The 22,027-nt window shown below is 43.6% G+C and overlaps 1 protein-coding gene across 2 annotated transcripts in view; it reads right to left on the bottom strand.

Moving 5' to 3' along the window:
- Window positions 1-22,027, bottom strand: part of HMGA2 (high mobility group AT-hook 2) — a 138,376-nt gene that overhangs the window by 81,445 nt on the left and 34,904 nt on the right. The gene's annotated exons all lie outside the window — the stretch shown is intronic.

The raw sequence follows: 22,027 nt of genomic DNA, 5'->3' as shown, positions 1-22,027 counted from the left end.
AGTCAAACAGCAGTGCGGGCGGGCCCTCAGGAGACCTGACTTGGCCACTGCCCAGATAGGTCACATCCTTTCTGGGCCTCAGTTTCCCGTCTTTGAGGGGATGCAGTCACTCCTGAAGTTCCCTTCCTGTCTGACATTCCCTGGCCTGCTGCTGCTGCTGCTGCTGCTGCGGAGGGCGGGCTTCTTTGTTTCCACGCTCAGCTGCTCTGGCCGGGCTTCCCCGGGCTCTGCCCTGTTTTGTTTTTGCTGCTGGACCTACTACAGACGGGCTCCTGGCAGCGCAGCCCAGAGCACAGCCGAAGCTTCCTCTTTCGCTCAGTTCCTGGCCGCTTCAGTATGAAAAGAAAAGGTGGGCAGGGGCCAACTGGCAGAAGTCACAGAAATAGCAGCGCATGATTCTCATACGAGCGGCAGAAAGGTCGGCACGCAGGACCCCGCCGTCTGCCGAGCTCTTTCATTGACTAAGGTTGCTTTTGGCACGCACAGGCACCAGGGGTTTCCATGCTCATTTCCCTCCAGTCGGAGCCGACAGCTTTGGGAGGTAATGCTCCACAGTTCCATGCCAGCAACTGACCGTCCAGGGACAGGAGATGGAGACATTCAACTGAAAAAGCCACACGGGAACCCACAATCGGATTCTCTCACCGCGTTGCGCAGCCTGCAACCTCTTCCAGGACCTGCGGAGGGCTCGGGCCGCCTCCGAGCGCAGGGGAGAAGGTGTGCGGGTCCAGGACGTGTAAGCAGCGGTGGGTCGGCCGTCCCGACACGTGCGTGGAAGGCGCCCCCCCCTCCCCTTCCCCTCCCCCAACCAGCAGGCTTCCTTCCCAGGCAATGCTGCTCTGCAGAGCCTCCGAGGGAGGGAATGTGTGCGGCACTATCTGCAGGGAGCCCAGCCTGTCCTTCAGCCCAGTCCTCCTCCCCTCCCTGTGATTCTCTCTCTCTCCCTGGGTCTAGGACCTTACTCAGGCCAGGCCAGTTCCAGTCGTAACTGGATCTTTCCACTGCTTAGTAGCACACAGGAGGATTTGTTGGAGTGCTTTTCTGTTTTGTTTTGTTTTGCTACTATTAAGCAAGATTGCTTCCTAATCCTTTAAGTGTTTTTTAGCCAAGTTTTATTTACATATCCGGGCCAGCAAGCACGTGATTCACCCAAGGATGTCACGGAGGGAAGGCAGATGCTACAGCTGAAAAAAATTTTCAAAAAAAAACCTGATGCTGTGTCACCGAGGACACACAAACAGCTGGGCTGTCACAAGGACAGTTGTCTCTCGGGCCAACACGACACAAAACGCTCAGACTCTGGACACCCTCCCAGACAAGAAGAAGGAGCTGCTGAGGTAGGGGACCCCGATGCAGATGGTCCTGCTTCTCTCTCTCTTTCCCTCTCCCCACTCCAGGGGCAAAGCTTTGAGAGAGCCAGATGCCCACGGGGTCTATACAGGTGGATGGTGGTAAACTGTCCATTCTCTGCACCACAACAATGCGCTTCCAAGGCTGGCCTTCCTACTTTAGACACCGTCGGGCAGGCAAGCAGGGACATTGGAAGCGTTTCTCTACAGGCACTCTCACCCTCAGTATTTACCGAGTGCTTCTTACGCGATAGAACCATGCTAGACATATCAAGGAGATGTTCATGGATTGCACCTCATGATAAGGATACATAGAGCCTGTTACAATTATTCCCGCTTCTTAAGAGTGTATCTGAAGACCCACCAGAAGGTTAAAGGGATCCTGACTTAACGGTGAATTTTTTTTAAAAAGTACAAGAAACCTATACCCCAAGACCTAGACTCCTGGTATCAGGATCTCCTCACCAATGAGAAAGCCTTAAACATGAAACTAAATATTTGCCAGGAGGTATCAATGAGGTTCTGACTCTGTACAGTCTGATTCTCAGGCAAAACAGACTGCAGCACAAACAATGACCTATTTCCAGGTCTTATCCTGCCACCCTGCCTCGCTATGCAAGTCGAAGCACGTCATTTATCTCTAAGTATATATTTTATTCTCTTAATATGAAGGCACTGTGTTAAGGATTCCAAATTTCCCATCTAGTTCTAAAATGAAACATTTGTTTCATGAAAGAACCTCTTCTCGACGGCGGTTTTTTAGTTGAATCCTTAAATACAAAGGGCAATGCAGGCTGCCTAGCACAAAAATGTCTCATCGCCATAACCTCGGAAAGAATATTAAGAATTTCTTCTGCTCTTCTTGAAAAAAAAAAAAAAAAAGAAAGAAATACCATGTCATCAGGCTCTATGAGTGAGGAGATGCCAGTGATACAGGATGGGGGTGAAGGGTTTATTTATTTGCTTTGAGCTGAAATGTTTTGAAAGTGCTAGGATTTTTTTCCCCCATGGAAAATGCTTTCGCCTCTAACATGATCTCCAGTGATCGAGAGTTAGTGTCAAAGGTTTGTGAATGGATTTCAGAATGTGCTAGTGGTACCTCCCATCGTTAGCTGTCTACATTTTTTTATAACCACTTGCATACTTTTGGTCAACCGCTGTAAAATAAACAGCCCTTCCCAAATGTTTTTGTTTTCTTTGACAGCATAGCAATAATTCACTTGGAATGCTGTAGAAGAGAATAGCACTTTAATGCTGTCGGAAGGCTAGCTTTTGATCATTTCTATACATCAAGTGGTTTTTAAGTTGGAAGATGCCACACTGAAAAGAACGTAAGATGATTTGGAAGATGCGTGATGCTTCGCTCTTCTTTTCCCATCCCTTCAAAATGCGTATTCATAAATGCTTAACTGCAACTGGGCACAAGCATAAACCTACGTGTATATGCAACCTCTATGCGTAAATTAAAAACGATGCTCACCGGAAGTGTTTGCTGTGTTTGTGCTTGTACTTGTGTTTCATACTTGAGAAGTATAGCATCTAAATTAAGACGCAGTTTAGTGCTCGCGCAAAAGATGATGCAAATTCATATTTATTCCTGCCTAGGAAGTTTGAGAAAAATAGGTCCTAATGCACTCTCTGCTTACTTAGTTAAAATACTCTTTCTTGATCCCTTTTCTCCAGTCATGCACACACTAAAGAAGAAGTTTAGAAAAAAAATGTATAAAAGTTGGTCGAAAGAGCTTTCTTTTCTTTCCCACTGGGGGTGGGGGTTATCGTTTCAGATGCATATAACAGAATAAATCTATCCGGAAGGACAGAAGTTGACTTGGGGAACAGCACAGTCTCTGTGAATCACTACTCGGGTATCTTTCTAGAGGAAAACATTGGAAGTAAGAAACTGGAGTTTGGCCAGGGCTCCATTTTCATGTCAACCATCCTCCTCTCTGAGAAACCCGTCTCTAGTCTGCACAACATGGCCTTCAGCTGCGCTCTACAGCGATCAGGAATCCGTCCTGTTGACACGAGGGTTTCGTTTCAGAGGCTGGGGGTCTATCAGCTGAGCCACCTCACCTGCATTCCTTGCAAGTGGTTGGAGCCCTAAAAGCCTGGCTTCGCTTTGGGCTTCTCCAGCAGAGAGCAGTGAAACACTGTCAATAAACTTAATTCTGGAAACCAGAGTAGCTTCCAAGCTACGCAAAAGGCAAAGGCAGACCTGGCAGACTCATCAGTGTTGCAGACAAACTGGGGAAACTGGGCTTGTAGATTTTAAAAACTGGTAGGTGCTGCAAGCATGATGCCCATATCGGCAGGGCGCCTATATCGAGATATTTAAACGTTAGTCACAGCAGCAAGATGGATGACACGAAAGAAAACCCGTCTGGCTTTCCAACACTCGTTTCTCATTTTGACATAATTACTGTATTCTTAGATTTTTATTGCGTCACTTTCACTTGCATTCAGCATTATCACAATGTCAACTCTTGAATCGCAGTCTCGGGGCACCTACTTGGCACTTCTTCAAGCATCCCTTATTTGCAGCATCGGAACCGCTTGGTCAATCAAGTGCAAGAGAGAGCCATTTGGAGAAACTTGCAGAGAGCAAGTTTGGAGAAATGGTTGCAGAGAGCCATTTGGAGAAACTTGACAACAGCCTTCTCTGGCTCCAGTTCAGCCTTCTATGGCTCCAGCCTTCTATGGTTTCTAGGGTTCCTAATGGGGAAGTGAAGGGTGCTTCCAGGTAAAGTGACATTCCCCATGAACTTGTTAAGGGTACGACACAAAAATGCAGAACCTCCCCGAGGCCTGCCCTTGGCCGGGGCGCAAATGGGTTCTTCTCCTTCCAATCCACAAAAACTGATGACAGAGAATACCGGGATGGAATATGTTTGTGCCAAGCTGCTCTCAAAGAAAACGCGTATTTTCACAAAGGAAGTATGAGCATTTACAAATCATGGCGTGGTATATATGATCTGACCTGTTATTTTTCTTGCACGAAAAGGAGTATACCCCATTACTGTTTTGTTTTTTAAAGCAAAGATATCAGATTATTCTGAAGAGATCTAAACCAAAACCAACCCAAAACAGGCAGAGTGTTCACTGGCCTCGTCGCGGGGGAAGGGAATACGCCATGTATATACATCAAACAAACTTTTTACTGGCGCCTCGATGAGTTCCCATTTGGAAACTCTTTACTGTCTTCAAGTGCGGGGCTCGGATGCCAGCTTCTATGCGCAGGCTGCCAAAATACTAAGCGAGGCATGGGGCACTACACATCAAAGGGGAGAGGGCAGCGTGGCACTGTGCCCAAAAAGCACGCCGCACAAAGGATGAACTTCGAAGAGACTGGCTCACATCAAAAGCTACCGCGTGTTTTACATTCCCCCGGGTGACCAGGCTCATTTTACCTTCCACTGGAATCTCCTTTCAGCCACTCTATCTCCCCCCCCCCCCCCCCCCACCGTCTTGAAGGAAAACCCTCTCCTCCTTCCCTCCTCAAAGCCCCTCCCCACAACGCCATCCCCGCAAAAGGAAGCACCTGGCAACCAGAAATCGACTTCCTTCCACTGGGCCAACGTAGCTCCTGCCGCACACCTAATGGCAAGGCTTCCCTGCGACAGAGGAATGCGCTAGACACAGAGGCTGCATGGCTTGCGAAAGCGCAGTCCTGCTGTTCCACGTCAACATTCCACCCCCTCGGCCTTTCCCAAGGTCTCAGTGAGAAAACTTTTTTTTTTTTGCCTTTCTTTTTTTCTTTCTTCTTTCTTTCTTCTTCTTTTTTTTTTTTTGTTCTTATCAGTTCAAACAAGAACAATGAATTCCTCAAGCCCACAAGAATGTGACAAGGTGTCAACAAAGCCAATCAGGAAGGTGATGTATGGCCCGTAGGCTGCAGCTCCCATAAATCACTTCACAAACCAGAGCTGCAAAGAATGAGCCCTGCAACCCAGGGCCCAGAGTGCCAGTTCCTTGCCCCCTCAAATGTGCACCCCTCACACACACACACACACACACACACACACACAAGCACACACACATCCTCCTCCAGCACCCCTGCCAGAGAGTACCTGCCCAAGGGTTAAGTTCTTTTCTTTCCGTGGCAAACACTGCTTATACGTGGTGGAGCACTGTATAATTTAATGTGCTTTAGGGCCTGGTGTTGACATGGCTTTGTTGAAGGCTGCCTGGAAGCATCTACCTACAACTCTCATTTCAAAGGTTTATAAAATGGCAAAAGTATTTATTCTTTGATCAAAATTTGATCTAGGAGGTTTGGGTTTCAGTGGTGAAATGATGTTATAGTTTTCAAAAATCAGATGCCAGAAATTGCTTGCCTGCATTATAAATGTTACGAAGAGAAACTGAGAATGACTAATCTAGAATCCCTTTCTGGGTTCCTAGTATGCGGCTTTCTTCAAAGAAACATGTATCGTTGTGTGCATCCTAACATTGGGAGGGGGGCGGGGGTATTAAACACTGCCTTAAGCAAAGTGATTTACTGACGAGGACAGGATTACCAAATAAGATCTTCTCTATCACTGTTTTAATGTATCTGCTTTATACTTTACACCATGCTTTGGGGGTGAATATTCAGTGTCAGCTGCGAATGCACAATCTCCTGAAAACATTTAAACGCAAACGATTCACTAATTTTGCAGTAACTTAGAACCCGTGCTGTGAGAAACATAATACAGAACTACTTTTATTGAAAAAGTGTCTTAAATACACATTTAACTAACAGACCTGATCAGCTAAGCAAATCATTTGTAAATACGTATTCGTATGACAGACTGATCTAAAACTTCTACAGTCTTACATACCAAGTTTAAGAGAAAAAGGACTTCCAAAGAAATGGGTTTTCTGGCGCAACAACAAAAGAGAAGAAACTCACCAGTGCCCATGCTAATGGAGACCAGGGTCAGCGTAGCTGAATGTAAGTTGATTTCTTCCCTCCCACCACTTTTTTTTAATCAGAGATTCTAAAAATAGTTGGAGCAGCAGGGACAAACTTATTCTCTACTGACTAACCTTGCTCTATAATGATCGTAAAATTAATTCAAAGAAAAAGAAAATTATTAAAAAGAAAGTGACATCTGCCACATTGGTAGTTCAAACTTGTAGGAAGTTGACTTACAATTGACCTAAGTCTTGGTACTAAAGAACAGCTAAATATACAAAAATCGGAATAAGGGATTCTTTGCAGTCCACTATAATCTTTGAAATAATATACTCAGGTTATTATAAATGACAAGTTCTTCTAGTGCATGTGAAAAGGTCCATGTTGAATAATATCGTTTGCTTGAATAATAGCGTTTACTCATTCAAGAACACAGCTATTCAATTAAATGAAGTACATTTGGAATTAACCACCAATAAGATGACCAAAGAAAAGTATGTACTGAGCCACTGTCGTTTTATCTTCTAAGATGAGAATGGAGAGGTGAACATTCAATTTGGGACTACTTTGGAAGAATCACCTGTTCCATTAGCTCTCTTTAAACATGAACATTTTATTTTTACACACGTACTATTTTGAAAAACAACAAAACAAAACTCACCATGGTCATAGTCTCAAGCTATATAGTAATTCTACAATAGTGTTACTAGAGGAACACAAACTTTCTGGTTGAATAAAGAAAGAAGAGAAGATAGGATAAGTATATGCAGACCTGTGAGATTCCAATTTTCTTGCACTGGAATAACTTGCAGAAAGTGCTATAGCTGCTTCAAAATGGGACTCTATTTTCATGACATGCAGAGAAGAGGACATTGGGGCTGACGATTTAAAATCTTACAACATTTTAAAGCATACTTGTGAAAATGTTAACCTTCATATAGAGACACGGAGAAACAGATGAATTAGGACCATGAACATCCACTCTCGTTAAAAAGAAAAACAGCTCTCCTCAACCTTTAGGTGTTTCCGTGGGTAAATTCGGGCAGCCCACTGCAAGTTATGAATTGGCCCAAAGAACAAGTGTGCCCGGGTCACCTGTGTTCCACTCCAACAAAGCCCGCGAGGCACCTGGAATCAACCAATGTCTCCTTCTGGAAAAATTTCTAAAGAAACTTCTAGAAGGAATTGCATCTTCAGATGGCATCCTTCCTACTGATAAACGTAGGCTTTGTTGTATGAGAGCTTGCTCCCATTGCAGAGAAGATGGTTAAAATTCCCTGAGTATTTGCCCACATCGTTAAAGACTTTTCCACACATTTGTACCCAATGTTTGTCTCAGCAAAACCGACAAAGCCTTCGATGAAGTAGCAGACCTTACATAGCTTCAACAAAATGGAATCTCTCTTATAATCTGTCATTAGCTGGCATACCTCCAACTGCCTTATGTTATTACATATATTGCCTATCTTTGTGTGATTTTGAATTCCAGAAAGCAGGAATTATATATATGTTAAACCCCATGGGTGTACTGTTCAGCCCTCTGTGTTTACTATTGGATTTTTAATAATTTTCTGATGATAAATATAATAAAATATAACTCAGATTAACATGATAATGGTTATATGTATGTGTATACATACAAAAATATATACTTCATATTACTTATATACACGGTCTTCATATGACTAATAAGACATTAACTTTCTACCAAGCTGTCTTAGTATTACGGGAAATTAAACTTTATCTCTAATATATGTGACTCACTGATAGTGACACCACAAGTCTCTCCTCTTCCATCCTGTTCTGTTACAACGAATACTATTCCTCACTTTGTGACTGACTATATATAGCTACAAACACTCAGCCTTGATTCAATACAAATAAAATAGCAAGAGAAGGAAATAAACTTCTGCTGCAGGCTGCCCGTTGGGTTTTCCCAGCACCATTCATTTCTGACATGCCTGGTAACAGAATCTAGAGGGACCATGATGTAGGTAGACATACAGCTTGGACACACCCATTCCTTGGCTCTGTTTTATGAGACAGACACTGTGCTGTGCCCTGAAAAAACAAGGAGAAAGGAGACATAGTCTGCCGAGCGAGACCTGAAAGCAAACAAGCAGGCGGCACGGTGAACGCGCTCTCTTCAAGGTGCGTTCAAGCTCCCATGATGGCAAAGAGGAGAGGGTGATTAATTTCAGGAGGGAAACACGATATGTGAACTGGGGCTTGGGAAACGTGTTGAGATTCGCCCAGATGGAGAGCAAGATAAAGAATACGACAATCAGAGCAGAGGTGGGAGGTAACCAGTGTAGGTTTCAGAGAAAACGGTCCTTCTGTACTAATGAAGTGAAAGGTACAACCAGCCGATGGTGAGAGGCAGAATGAGAAACTAGACCTCATGCTATAATCGCCATAAGAAATTTGGGCATTGTTCCTCGAGTGAATGGTAGCCACAGAAGACTTTTAGCACAGTCCTGAGCTTCCTGTCTTGAAGACAGCGCTTGCAGCAATATAAGTGGGTAGTCTGGAGGAGAAGACGAGAGACAGGACGGAAGCTAGCAAGAGCCCAGTGCTAAGTGTTCAGGTGAGGGATGGTAAGGGCCCGTTCAGAGAAAATAGCAGTGGGAATGGAGGAAAAGAAAACTCAAAACGCACGGAGCCATAAATGGCAGGAGTTGGTGAGTGTTGAAAATGGAGGGAGAAGGGAGCTCAGGATAACCGGGTGAATGACAGTGCCCTCAAGGAAGCTGAGAATACAGTCAGTAAAAGGCAGGTCATAACTGAAACACAGATGTCACTGAGCGGACTCAGAACGGACCCAAGGAATGACAAATAAAGAGGGGCTCAGTTACAACCCTGGAGATGAGCAACATGTACAGGGCAGGTAGAAAGGGAAGAGCCTACCAGATACAAGGAGTTTTCAGAAAAGAGAAGAAACATCGGGACAGAGTTTCATTCTGAGATCCAAAGAGGGAGAATCTGAAATAGAGAAACGTGGCCATTGTGTCAAATAGTTCAGAACAGCCATGGGGATGAGGACGGGGGAGTGTCCCGTTGATTTAGCAGTGAGGAGGTTATCGGCGACCTACTTAGAATACTTGCCATGGGATGAAGACGGTGGAAGCCAGACCACATCCCGTTGCTTCCCTGCCATTTCAGAATGTCTTCAGCCTACAAAAGACAGGTCGTAGCCCCTCCTTTTGCCATGTCCGAAGACCTTTAAACCCAAGAACGCTATAATGTGCAAAGCGCACGCAGAGCTGCAAGAGCACAGAAGGCAACTGTAGGTCAGGGTGACATTAACACATCGAATAGGGAAGTTAAATACATTGTTCACAGTCAAAGGTTATTCCACTATTCCTGAGCCTTTCTGAGGAAAACTACCTGGAGGAGACACGGCCAGAAACCAACCCGGAAGAGATTTTGAAGAGATCCTACGACACGCATTTGGCGTCATCTTGTGGACCTGACAGCCTGAGTGTGAACTAAAAATGGAGTGTGTCTACAAAAGGAATGTAGCTCCCCAGCCTAAAGGGAAAACCATACTTTCAGGATCCCTATAGTAAAGGGATATGGTAATGGATAAAACATATTCTACCTCATTATTCTTTAGCTCTGAGAATCTAGATATAGAACATTCAAGATCCTCAAGAGAAGGAAAAAATAACAGCTGGAGGCAAAGCTAAAGCTTTCTTCCTTCTATTAATGAACTTAAATTCATTTTCCATTTGCACGCTAAAGGAAGAAACTCATATAACTGGATTAAGAGGGCCAGAAAAACACACTCAAGCAGTGGTCAGTGAACTTTTTCCGTAAAGAGCCAGGTAGGAAAAATTTTAGGCTCTGTGGGCCAGGTAGTCTCTGTGGCAACTACTCTACTCGGCCACTGTAGTGGGAAAGCAGCCAGACGTGAAACAAACAAGCGTGGCTGTGTCCCGGAAAAAAAATTTACTTATGGATGCTGAAATCTACATCTCACATAATTTTCACATGTCACAAAATATTACTATTCTTTCTGGGGTTGTTTCAACCATTCAAAAATATGTCAGCCATTCCTAGATTGTAGAGTCATCCAAAAGCAGGTGATGGCTGGATGTGGCCTGTGGTCCGGTTCGCTGACTCCTATGCTAGAAGAACCTCATCCAGTTCAGCCTCCTCCATCAGCCCAGATTTGGCGAATTGGAACTGCTGTGTGTGGAACCCACTGATCTGCAGAGGCCCCGGAATCTATATACTTGGCAATGCAGAGACAACTGGTTCCTCAGAAGTGTCAAGGTCTTTCTCACTCTGTCTCTGAGCTAATCACTCACCCTGATGCTGAGAATGAAAATTATAATTGATCTAGGGGCTACCCATTCAATTCTTCCTTCATTCACCAAACATTCAATGAGTGACAATGGCTTCTCCAGTGCTACGGGAAATATTAAAGAAAGCAAAAGCGGGCTCCATATCTTCCAAAAGTCTACATCTATTTGAAATAATAGACTCATGCACTGAAATAACGGTACAACAATTTCAGTGCAAGTTCATAAAATTCAAGGGAAAGCTCTCTGGCTGCTAATATTTAGACCAGATTGCTAGAAGGATGTAAATCTTTTCCCTTTCAAGTTCATCAAAGCATGTGTTGATTACCAGCTCCTGGCATTAGAAAAGTATAAAAATCCTCTCATAAAGTGTCAACCACCTGTATTATAAATACTTATTTTAAAACTGATGTTTTGCGGGGCGCTTGGGTGGCTCAGTCAGTTGAGCGTCCGACCCCAGCTCGGGTCATGATCTCGCGGTTCGTGAGTTTGAGCCCCGCATCAGGCTCTGGGCTGACAGTATGGAACCTGGAGCCTGCTTCAGATTCTGTCTCCATCTCTCTGCCCCCTCCCCTACTCATGCTCTGTCTCGCAAATGCAAAATAAAACAAACAGAAAAAAACAATTAGAGAAAAAACTAATGTTTTGGGGTGCCTAGGGGGCCCAGGTGGTCAAGTGTCTGATTTTCGATTTTGGTTCAGATAATGATCCCAGGGTCAGAGCCCCAAAGTCAGGCTCCACACTGAACATGGAGCCTGCTTAAGATTTTCTCTCTCCCTCCCTCTGCCCTTCTCCTCTGCTCCCATGCTCTCTCTTTAAAATAAAAAATAAAGATAAAATCAATCAATCAATCAATCAATAAATATCAAAACTGATGTTTTGAAGAAGAAAAATATTGTAACAAATGATTCTAATCATTGGTTGTGATAGACAGAGGCTTCTGACTCAGTTTACCTTTTTTCTCAATCAAATCACATCTGATCAGTCATTCTCTTACTCATAAATGTTTAGTAGCTTCTCATTTTTTTAAAATGTTTTACTTAGTTTTGAGAGAGAGAGACAGAGTACAAGCAGGGGAGGGGCAAAGAGAGAGGGGGACACAGAATCCGAAGCGGGCTCCAGGCTCTGAGCAATCAGCACAGAGCCCGATGTGGGGCTCGAACTCGTGAACCACAAGATCATGACCTGAGCCGAGACTGAACGCTTAACCGACTGAGCCACCCAGGTGCCCCAGTAGCTTCTCATTTTTTAGGACACCTGATCTCCTCCAGTTATGACCCGTTATCACTAACTACGTAGATACAGCCACCTCTAACCCATGCTATGGCCCTAATCTGCACTATCCAAACCGAACTAGCTGCTCTTACCTGAACATACCCTATGCCTTCCTGCCTCCATTAATTTGTTCCTACTTTTCAAAGAGCTACCTGGCAGGGTCTCTCCAGAAACTTGTCTTCCACCTGTTCTATTAAAATCCTATTCATTCTTTCAGGCTCCACTAAAATGCCATTCATCTTTTTCTTCCTTATTTCACCTAGTGGGAATGAAGGCCTCATAGATCTTTGTTTATGGTTTACATTTGGCAAAAATATTTGTAAGACACCTACTTTACAAGGCTTTTTATAAGGATTAAATAATACGGCAAGATACAGTTTATAATGCACCTAGCATAACTCCTAACCCATAACTGGAGTTCAAAATAAATAGAAGTTTCACATGTATGCATATCTACCCTTAGACTGTAAGTTCTTAAAGCTAAGGGCCATGTTTGATTTACTTACACCCAAACCTCTACCAGGCTAAGTGCCCAATATTTATTAAGTATAATTAGAACATGAAGCACAGTTTTACAAAGCATAACTAGGGCTTTTAATTCTAAAGCTAAGTGTGAGAGGGACTGAAAAACTGTATGCTTTCTGTAATCTTTCTAATTGGGTTGACCACATGTTGCAGAAAAATCATGGCGTTTGGAGTATGACAAACCTAGGTTTCAGACTCAGTTTTATTACTAACCGTGTATCTGTGTCAGTGACTTGAATTTTCTGAGACCTATAAAATTACGTTAATCACATGTGCTTTCAAGGTTTATTCTGAGGTCTCTAGAACAATGCCTGGTATTGGGTGGGCATTTAGTAAGTATTGATTATGAATGTTAAACAGGCCCGTGTGTAGATGCCCCATTTATATTACCCCCATTGTGAAATAAAGCTCAAAATAGCATATACCGGCATGAAATGTGAATTGTATTCTTTTACCATTGTTTCCTAAATACGTAAACAGAGGGGCAATCTCTAGTCCTTTTTGTATGGAAGAGCTGGTGCAATGGAAGGTAGTTTACTAGGAGTTTGCTCTCATCTCTGAGGAGTTACCCTATCGATAGCACCCTCTTCAACTTCTCCCCAGTGACCTTGGCAGACAGCAAGAGGGGAGTGTAGAACGTGCTGCCAGGTTAGACTTGAGGATCCATCAGCCTATCAGGTAGAACTCTGAGGGCTGTAATCTTACCATCTGCTGGACAGGGTCCCTGAGCTACAACCACTGGGTTTCATTTCCTAGTCATTGCTGGCATCTTTCTGAGTTGCTCTGTGGGCCACCATATCCCTTCTTCGGCATTGCTTTGAATTATGTATGTACATGACGATGGCGGTAGTGGAAGCCTATTTCAACTGATGTATATCCAAACTAAACTGGCCTAGGGAGCTCAGACGAGAATGAATCAAAGTCTCTTTGGTATTGGGCTGTGTGAGTACGATCCTTAGAAAACAGTTCCTAGACTCGGTCTAGCGAACCATTCCGCTGACTGAATGTTTGGCAAAGGTTTGCGCATCTTCGACCAAGGGCGTAGGGCAACGTACTAATGCCAGTCTCTTAAAATACGATACAGGAAATCAGCGATGATCTGTTAGACTCACTTGTACGTGGTGTGTTGGTGATATCAGGCAGCGTTTAGTACTTTTAATAGGACAGTGTCTGTAATCCAGGTTTTCACACAAGTTCTTTTTTTTTTTAAGTTTATGTATTTATTTTGAGAGGGAGTGTGGGTGCAGGTGAGCAGGGGAGGGGGAGAGAGAGACTCCCAAGCAGGCTGTACCCTGTCAGCACAGAGCTGGATGCAGGGCTCCATCTCAGGAACTGTGAGATCATGACCTGAGCCAAAATCAAGGGTCAGATGTTTAACTGACTGAGCCACCCAGGCACCCCTTGGCGCAAATGCTTTTTTTTTTTTTTTTTTTTAACTTTTTAAGTGTTTTGAGAGAGAGAGAGAGAGAGAACATGAGCAGGGGAGGGGCAGAGAGAGTGGGAGCCACAGAATATGAAGCAGGCTCCAGACTCCCAGATGTCAGCCCAGAGCCCGACGCGGGGCTCCAACCCAGGAACAGTGAGATCATGACCTGAGCCAAAGTCAGACACTTAACTCACCAAGCCACCCAGGCGCCGCCCCTTGGCACAAATTCTTAATTTACTTTTCAATCTCAAAATGCCAGGATTGAATTGTTCTATCAAGAATTACCAGTACAAACCACTAATCATCTAGTTGATAACTTGTTAAAATTGACACCAGCAGGGGCGGCTGGGCGGTTCAGTCGGTTAAGCGTCTGACTTCGGCTCAGGTCATGATCTCGTAGCTCACAGGTTCGAGCCCCACATCGGGCTCTGTGCTGACAGCTCAGAGCCTGGAGCCCGCTTCGGATTCTGTGTCCCCCTCTCTCTCTGCCCCTCCGCAGCTCACGCTCTGTCTCTCTCTCAAAAATAAATAAACTTTAAAAAATAAAAATTGATACTAGGATTTCCATAGGTTCTAAGGATTTAGATTAAAAAGTTAAGTGAGAACAAGCAAGACTGGAACTAACTGCGTTTTTCTTTCATATCTCACCATTCCATAAACCACCATTTAAGATGTACTGAATTGGACAAGACCCATGGAGAAAATAGCAAAGAAACTCTTGCTTCAATTTTTCTCCACATTCAAGGTAAATGGTGTCTTGGGCCCAAATGAAGTGACTCATTGCCTCAGTTCTCTCTTTCCTGTTTCATGTTCAAATGCAGCCAAGACTGGAAAGTAATCCGACTCCTCCCTGATCATAGTGGACTGCTTCCAGGATGACATTTAGTTTTCATTCTCCGTGTGCTCTGTAAAACCACCCACTGCTCAGAGAAGCTCTTTGACATATTCTAAACTCTAAGAACAAATGAAAATGGCTTCTTGGGGAAGAAAATGAAGCCAGAACAAAGACATCAGAAACAGGATACCGCAAGATCAGGCACTTATCTGCACGGTAAGTGAAAAAAGCTTCAGGCACAAAGAATTTAGCAATTTAACTACTAGTTTTCTCCTGAGATTTTACTGTCACAAGAGATCCTTACATCTGCAGTGGCATTCGACAGATTCTCCCTTTTCACTGAGGCCAGCTGCGGGAGGTCACTGAATATTTCTTCCCTCTCAGATGCCAGGATCCTTTTGTGAGCAACGTTTGAGGGAGAAGCAGCTCAAAAGGGAGAGGACATCACAAGACAAAGGGACAGGTCGACAGGTGCCTATGACATCTGTTTCCATTCTGTACCGTGGCTGGTGGCAGAGTGGAAAGCCAACCTTTCCTCAGTCCAGCAACATGGCGCCCAAGGCCCGTCATTCAGGCTCTTGGTAAATACCGCTAGGGGTCACGGGGACTTCCGGGAATGTGTCAGAAAGAGAAGCTATGTCCTTGCCCTCCAGCTGCTTTCAGTCTTGTTCAGACGACAAGGTTTATGTTTACGAATTCAAATCCTTCCTCACTTCTTTGAAAACTCCACCCAAAACTCTTCTCCCACAGGCAGCCTTACAGTCCTGACTAATTACACACGCCTCAACTCTGTGTGCTCCACCGGACTCACATCCTCCACTTTTACACAATTAGAACTTGGCAGAAGTGCTCCTTAGTTGATTCCTGTGTGCTCGGTCCAGCCGATTTGTCAGGATCCTGAGGAGAAGCTTTTGGTTTTCTCTTTCCTTTGTGTCCTTTCACAGTAATTAGTTCCGTAGCCTAAACATAATAAACACTCACTGAGGGAGAACTGGGCAGCCAATTCCGACGCCTCTTGCTCAGATACCATTCCAAGTGTGCGGGTTCCTGGCTCTCCCCGTAACAGATTAAGTTCCTACAGGTTCCCCTCCCTGCGAAGGTCTTCAGATTTTCATGCTGCCTTTGTGTCCAAAAGCAAAGATGGGCTCGACAGAGCAAAAGTTAGAAAAGAATTCAGTGTCTCAGGGGGTTACACTTCTGCTCACTATAAAATCAGGACAAGTGGCTGCTCCCCATGGTTTGTGGTATTAACTCCTTTCAGGAGCACCAGTTAACAAGAGCGTGTCCTCAACTCACAACGTCACCATGTGTAGTTATTACACGAGACAGTAATTTCACCCACAGCTGAGGACTCTCATGCACCTACGTCTACCTCGTTCCTCAGAAATTCTCTGATTTATCCTCTACTATGTTCTGCAGTGTTTAGAAATCAGGAAACCAGAACTGATATCCCCTCCTCCATCCCTACCATTTCTGTGGAGAAAGCCACAACAGAACAAACAATCTGACTCAGATGGGACAGGGGGGCACAATGCCAAGCAGTGTCGATACACGTCGTTGGCCCCATCTCAGCTATGCGATTTTCCCCCTAAGTTAGCACTGCTAAAAAGAAGAACGACTAGTTTCATCAATGACATCTTTGATCGCTTCTTGAAATCTGTGCTGAAGATTAAAAGGTGGGCTAAGGTGGGAGAAGTAACATTCATTTCACTTTGAAGCTTACAAATAGTCACCCAGGTATCACAAGAATAGATATCATGAACCTTCTCGCCTTTAACTTGCCTCTCATGATACTAGCAATGTATCCTTGGGTGTTCTGCCTACTCACGTTTTTCATAACCCAGGGGATAAAAATAAAGTCGAATGCTCAGTGAGCCTCTCCTAACTCCCTCCTCCCATCTGCTGTTAATGCTGGCCAACAGATCGACCAGCTGCAAAGCTGGCTCCTTCTTGTCATTCCGGACTCTAACTTCACACAGCAGCTCCTCTGTGATGCCTATCCAGACTGTCCAATCTAACGCAGCCTCCCCTACTCCAATATTCTCCATTGCATTAACTTGGTTCACTTTTATTCAAAACTCTTACCACCGTTGGGAATTATCATCTTTATTTTTGAGTAACTAGAACGTTGTTCATAATACCTCTCTAGAATGCAAGATCCGTGGGAGCAGGGACTTTGAACTGCTCACCAGTGTATATCAGTATCTAGCGCAGCACCCACCTAGCATTAGTACAGACATGATAAGCGTTAGCCAGTGAGTGAATCTACACGTCTCCTTAGTTTCCATCCTTTCTCCTACGTTTGTAAACTTTTTTTCTCTCCAATATAGGAGCCTATCTTCCTTGGACACAGAGGACTTATATATTTGGTGTGGTCCCTAGAGTTTTGATTCTCCATCATTTTAGTAACTATAGCTTAAATATTAGCAAAAAATAGACGAAGTCACAGAGGCTTAGAACAAACGTCTTCCCGTCTTGGCAACAGAGAAGTGGAAAAATGCCACTGTAGTGCACGCCATAATTAGACTTCATTCAAATGTGAAAACCCCCGGGGAACCTGGGTGGCTCAGTCAGTTGGGCATCTGACTTCGGCTCAGGTCATGATCTCATAGTTCACAAGTTTGAGCCTCACATCGGGCTCTGTGCTGACAGCTCAGAGCCTGGAGCCTGCTTTGGATGCTGTGTCTCCCTCTCTCTCTGGCCCTCCCCTGCTCATGCTCGCTTTCTCTCTCTCTCTCTCTCTCTCTCTCTCTCTCAGAAATAAACATTAAAAAAATGTGAAAACTCTAGAAGTCTGAAGATTAATTTAGGTTTAACTTTAATATACTAATTATTTTAAAACAACAAGTGTGATCTTTTTAAGGCATGTAGATTTAAATATTATAGAGTGTTTTCATACCTAGCCACAAACATGTAAGATAATAAGTTCACCCTTGTGAAATCAAACAAAAACATACTAACGTGCAAAAGAGCCAATGTGACTAAAACTGGATCACGATATTTCTAACTGCAGTTAAGTAAACCAAGAAATAGAAGCCACTGACAATTTTACGCTGGTGTTCAAGTGACCATTAGACATGGAAGCTAAAGGAAAATCCGCTAGGTTTGTTCAATGTAAACACTACAGAATCATTTGTAGTGTGTCCTGGGGAAAAAGAAGATATGATAATGTTACAATACTAACGTTACTGTCATTAGTTTAGGCCATTTTTCCAGTATGCTAAATATTTCCCTGTATTAAAAACTCATGAACGTTAATAGCAAATCTAGCCCTCTCTGCTGAAGGCAAGGTGAACGTGTGCTACCTACAACGTAGCCAACAATGGAGCCAGTAACAGAATAGAAGGTTTCAAAGAGGTGCACGAAAATGCTATTACTTTCCTAATAATCATAATTCCATTTCTGACTGTGCAATTTTGTCTTTATAATACTGTTCAATTAAATTAACAGGTGAGCCAAACATTATCATCTTGGCTGCTATGTGGCAGGCATGCTTCAAATCTCTTAAAATGCTTAAGTTTGCTTTTCTGAAAAGCACTTACCCACCTCTCCAGGGTGTTATATGAATTAGGATTCCTGGAGCCCACAGAGTCGAAGCATGGCCAGAAGGTTGGAAGCTAGTAAGCACAATGGAAATGAGTCCTACTTAGTTACTATGGAGACCGTAGACATAAAGGATTCCTCGTTGTGGTACTCATCAGCAACTACTAACACAAAATCCCACATGCCACTTGGACCTAAATATGGTCATAAATGTTTACTGCACACACGTACAATTCATACAACTCTTCTAAGGCTGCAGAGTCACAACACAGGAAACAACATGCTTCCTTCGGTGTTTTTGCATATTCCATTTTCCATCTGGAGAAGTTGAAGTTTTGTTTTGCGATTACCTTTAGAGAATAGAGCATTTTGTTGCTGTTGGATTATTAAAACTGCTTGGCCCAAATCGGGCGCAAGTGCAAATCCTGTGCGGAGTCACCGGCTTACCCAGAAATGCTTCACCCTTGAAAAGGTCTGAAAAGCTCCCACTGCTTGATGCGAGAGTTGCAATTACTGTAGCCTGAAGACAAAGTCCTCCAGCAGGTCAGAGAGACTGAACCGGGCACAGAGCCTGGTGCTCCTGACTCCTACCGTCCTATTCATGTGAAAACCTTCCAGATCTTTTCTTGCGAATGAATCCCAAATTACAACTCAATTTCTCATCATCTGACCCATGCAAAGGATATCGTCTTGCTTTTTTCCTTTTGGTCTTTGAAATACAATAGTTCTTGATGGCAAGGCCATGCGTTTAAACACAGTGGGGTCATCGCACTCTTCTTTACAAATGTGCACTTCCTGCCTCAGAAGGGAAGGTGCGGTCGATTGCTGGGACCAGGACTCGCACTTGCACCCTATTTTGCTCAACAGTTTCGGGAAAGCAACAGAAATGCTCCCTTCTGCGAAGCGCATTGTACAATAAAATCTCAACTTTCCAGATGGAAAAAGGAGATGTCATAGATACGAGTTCCTGATCCGGCTGCCAAGGGCTTCTCCTCGGTTTCGTTCCCCTGTTTTCTTTAAGGTGTTGATAGCATCACCAGGATTTAGGGTTCACTGCTGTCCACAGTCTGCCTCCATGGTGAGCTTTTAGTCCAGTGAGCTAACGGGGAGCAACAAGCATGCTGGTTATCATGAGCTGAGTGTGGGTGAAGAGGGGCGAGGGAACCATACGAGGTTCTGTGTCTGGTGGGACGCCGGGGGAAGCGTGCCGTGATGCCCACTGGTCCACACGCCGTCACTCTTAGCTGAGGACCTGGGTTATCTTCTTTGCATGCAGTGGTCCCCAGATTCCCTTTCTTCTCCACTTGCTGCATCACTTTTCTTTTTCCACATTCTCTCGAGATCTTTATCCACAGCCACGGCTTCAATTACCACCACCAGGGGCCCCATATCGTTATCGGCAGCCGGGCTCCCTCTCCTAAGCCACACACTTAGGCAACGAAGACCTGAGTCCTGCTTCTCCACTTGGGGCTCTCCACCCATTCTTCTTCTTGGGTTTTTCTCTCAGTGGGGGCATGCCTGCGCTCCTTGACACTTCCCACTTGGTAAATGTTGGGAGGACAAGAGACTCTTAACAACTGGCTTCTGTTTTGTACAGCCGAGCAGATTAATTGTTCAAAAGCAGGATTTTAAATCTACTTTCAGAGATACTGAGTTTTTCCCCAATTCCTGTGTAATATAAAAATGTAAAAGTACTTAAAATATTTAAGCCTATTAGTAGTCATGGTGGGAAGCAGGGAGAGAAGGAGGTAGGAAAGGGTCATTTTCTGTTGTTTGAGGTTGTGGGGTGTGTGTGTGTGTGTGTGTGTGTGCGTGTGTGTGTGTGTGTGTGTGTGTGTGTGTGTGATAGGTTTGTTACAAGATTCTGAGAAAAATAAACATATCCAATGCTTATTCTTTTGCTACCGGCCTTTAGATGCTAAAGTCATACTGTGAAATTAGTAACATGTCCATGCATAAATCGATTTTTTCAAAAATATATAACATATAGTCTATTCAGAAAGTAGCTGCAATATTCCTTTACTGAATTTGCTCTTAAGAGTTTGTCATTTCGTTTACTAGAGACATACACGGTGTTTAAATGAACATATGAAGCATCTAGGTTGTTACCAATTTAAGAAAAGTTGACATAACCTGAAAAGAGATGAAACCACCAATGCCAATATTGAGAAAAAGAAAACGAATTTATTTTCTGGACTCAGTCTTCCGCAATGACCAACATATGTTAAAAGAGACTAAAAAATAAGAAAATAACATTCACATACAAGTGTTGCCACAAGGAACTCTGCTTTGTCCATCCCAATCAGCAAGGGCCGTTTCTCTAAATGATCTTTAAAAAAAAAAAAAAATCGGGGCGCCTGGGTGGCGCAGTCGGTTAAGCGTCCGACTTCAGCCAGGTCACGATCTCGCGGTCCGTGAGTTCGAGCCCCGCGACAGGCTCTGGGCTGATGGCTCGGAGCCTGGAGCCTGTTTCCGATTCTGTGTCTCCCTCTCTCTCTGCCCCTCACCCGTTCATGCTCTGTCTCTCTCTGTCCCAAAAATAAATTAAAAAAAAAAAAAAAAAACGTTGAAAAAAAAAAATTAAAAAAAAAAATAAAATAAAATAAAAAATCAATCGCTCTTGGTGGGGGCTTTGATCACGGGGGAGGCTATGCATGTGTGAGGAAGGAAATATACGGGAAATCTCTGCACCTTCTTCTTAATTTTGCTGTGAAGCTGAAACTGTTATTATAAAGTCTTTGTTTAAAACCTAAAAAAAAGAAATCAATCACTGACGCATTGTTTTTTTTTGTTTTTATTTGGAGGAAAGTTCCCCAAAATAGACACCATTCTTTCCAATTGTGGAAAGAACGTGCCGCCATGTTATCGATACCAGCTTGGCAGCTTCCCCTTAGACTGTGTCCCGAAGTAATCCCCCCGCCCCGACTTTTCTAAAAGATTTTATTTTTATTTTTAGGTAATCTCTACACCCACCGTGCGGCTTGAATTTACAACCCCAAGATCAAGAGTCGCGTGCTGTACAGATTGAGCCAGCCAGGCACCCTGTCCCTGAAGTAATCCTAGCAAGACTTTCTACACTTGCTATCGTTGAAGTTATTTTTCCAGCATCTACTTCTAAGTGTACTTTGTATTTTGTAATCTCACTGAATGCAGTAGCAGAGCTCATGTCACTTATATTTATGTCTCCAAGTATTGGATCCAAGAGATTAGCAGCAACAGCATTTCTTCAGGGTACAGTAATTAATGACATAATACTGTGCAAATACTTTAAAAAAAAAAAAAAAGCTTGCAATTACTACTTTAAGACATCATCTTGTGGGAATGACCTAAGTAACGTAACTACACCTTTTTTTTTTCCCTTCATTCAACAAATGTATATTAAGCAGCTACTGTCTACTACTGTCCTCAGCTTTGAAGAATATGCTCAAAGAGTTTACAAAACTGAGAAACAAAGATAAAAAAAAATGGTCAAAAACTATCAGTACAAGAGACAATGAATACTGCTATAAGCAAGGCGTTGATAGCATGTGCTCACGTTCCAGGGGTGAGTCAGCCTGCATCTGACTAAGGGAGTCGGGAGCTATTTCAAAACAAAACAAAACAAAACAAAACAAAACAAAACAAAACAAAACACAAAACTGGTGTCGAAACTGGACTTTGAAGGTTAAAGAAGATTTTATGCATTGAACGTGGGAGAAAGAAATTCCAGGGAAAAGTCAAGGTGAGAAAATGTCCTATTGATGGAATAGGAAATTGACCTGCTTGGCTACATGTATGTGAAGAAAATGGTAAACAGAGAGCCTAACAGTCTTATCTATGGAACCTGGAAAATTTATAATTCATTCAGTCACTAATGAGGAGCCCCTGACG

The sequence above is a fragment of the Panthera uncia genome, chromosome B4 (assembly GCF_023721935.1).
Source record: "Panthera uncia isolate 11264 chromosome B4, Puncia_PCG_1.0, whole genome shotgun sequence".
Classification (NCBI taxonomy): Eukaryota; Metazoa; Chordata; class Mammalia; order Carnivora; family Felidae; genus Panthera; species Panthera uncia.
This window is presented reverse-complemented; position numbering and strand designations above follow the sequence as displayed.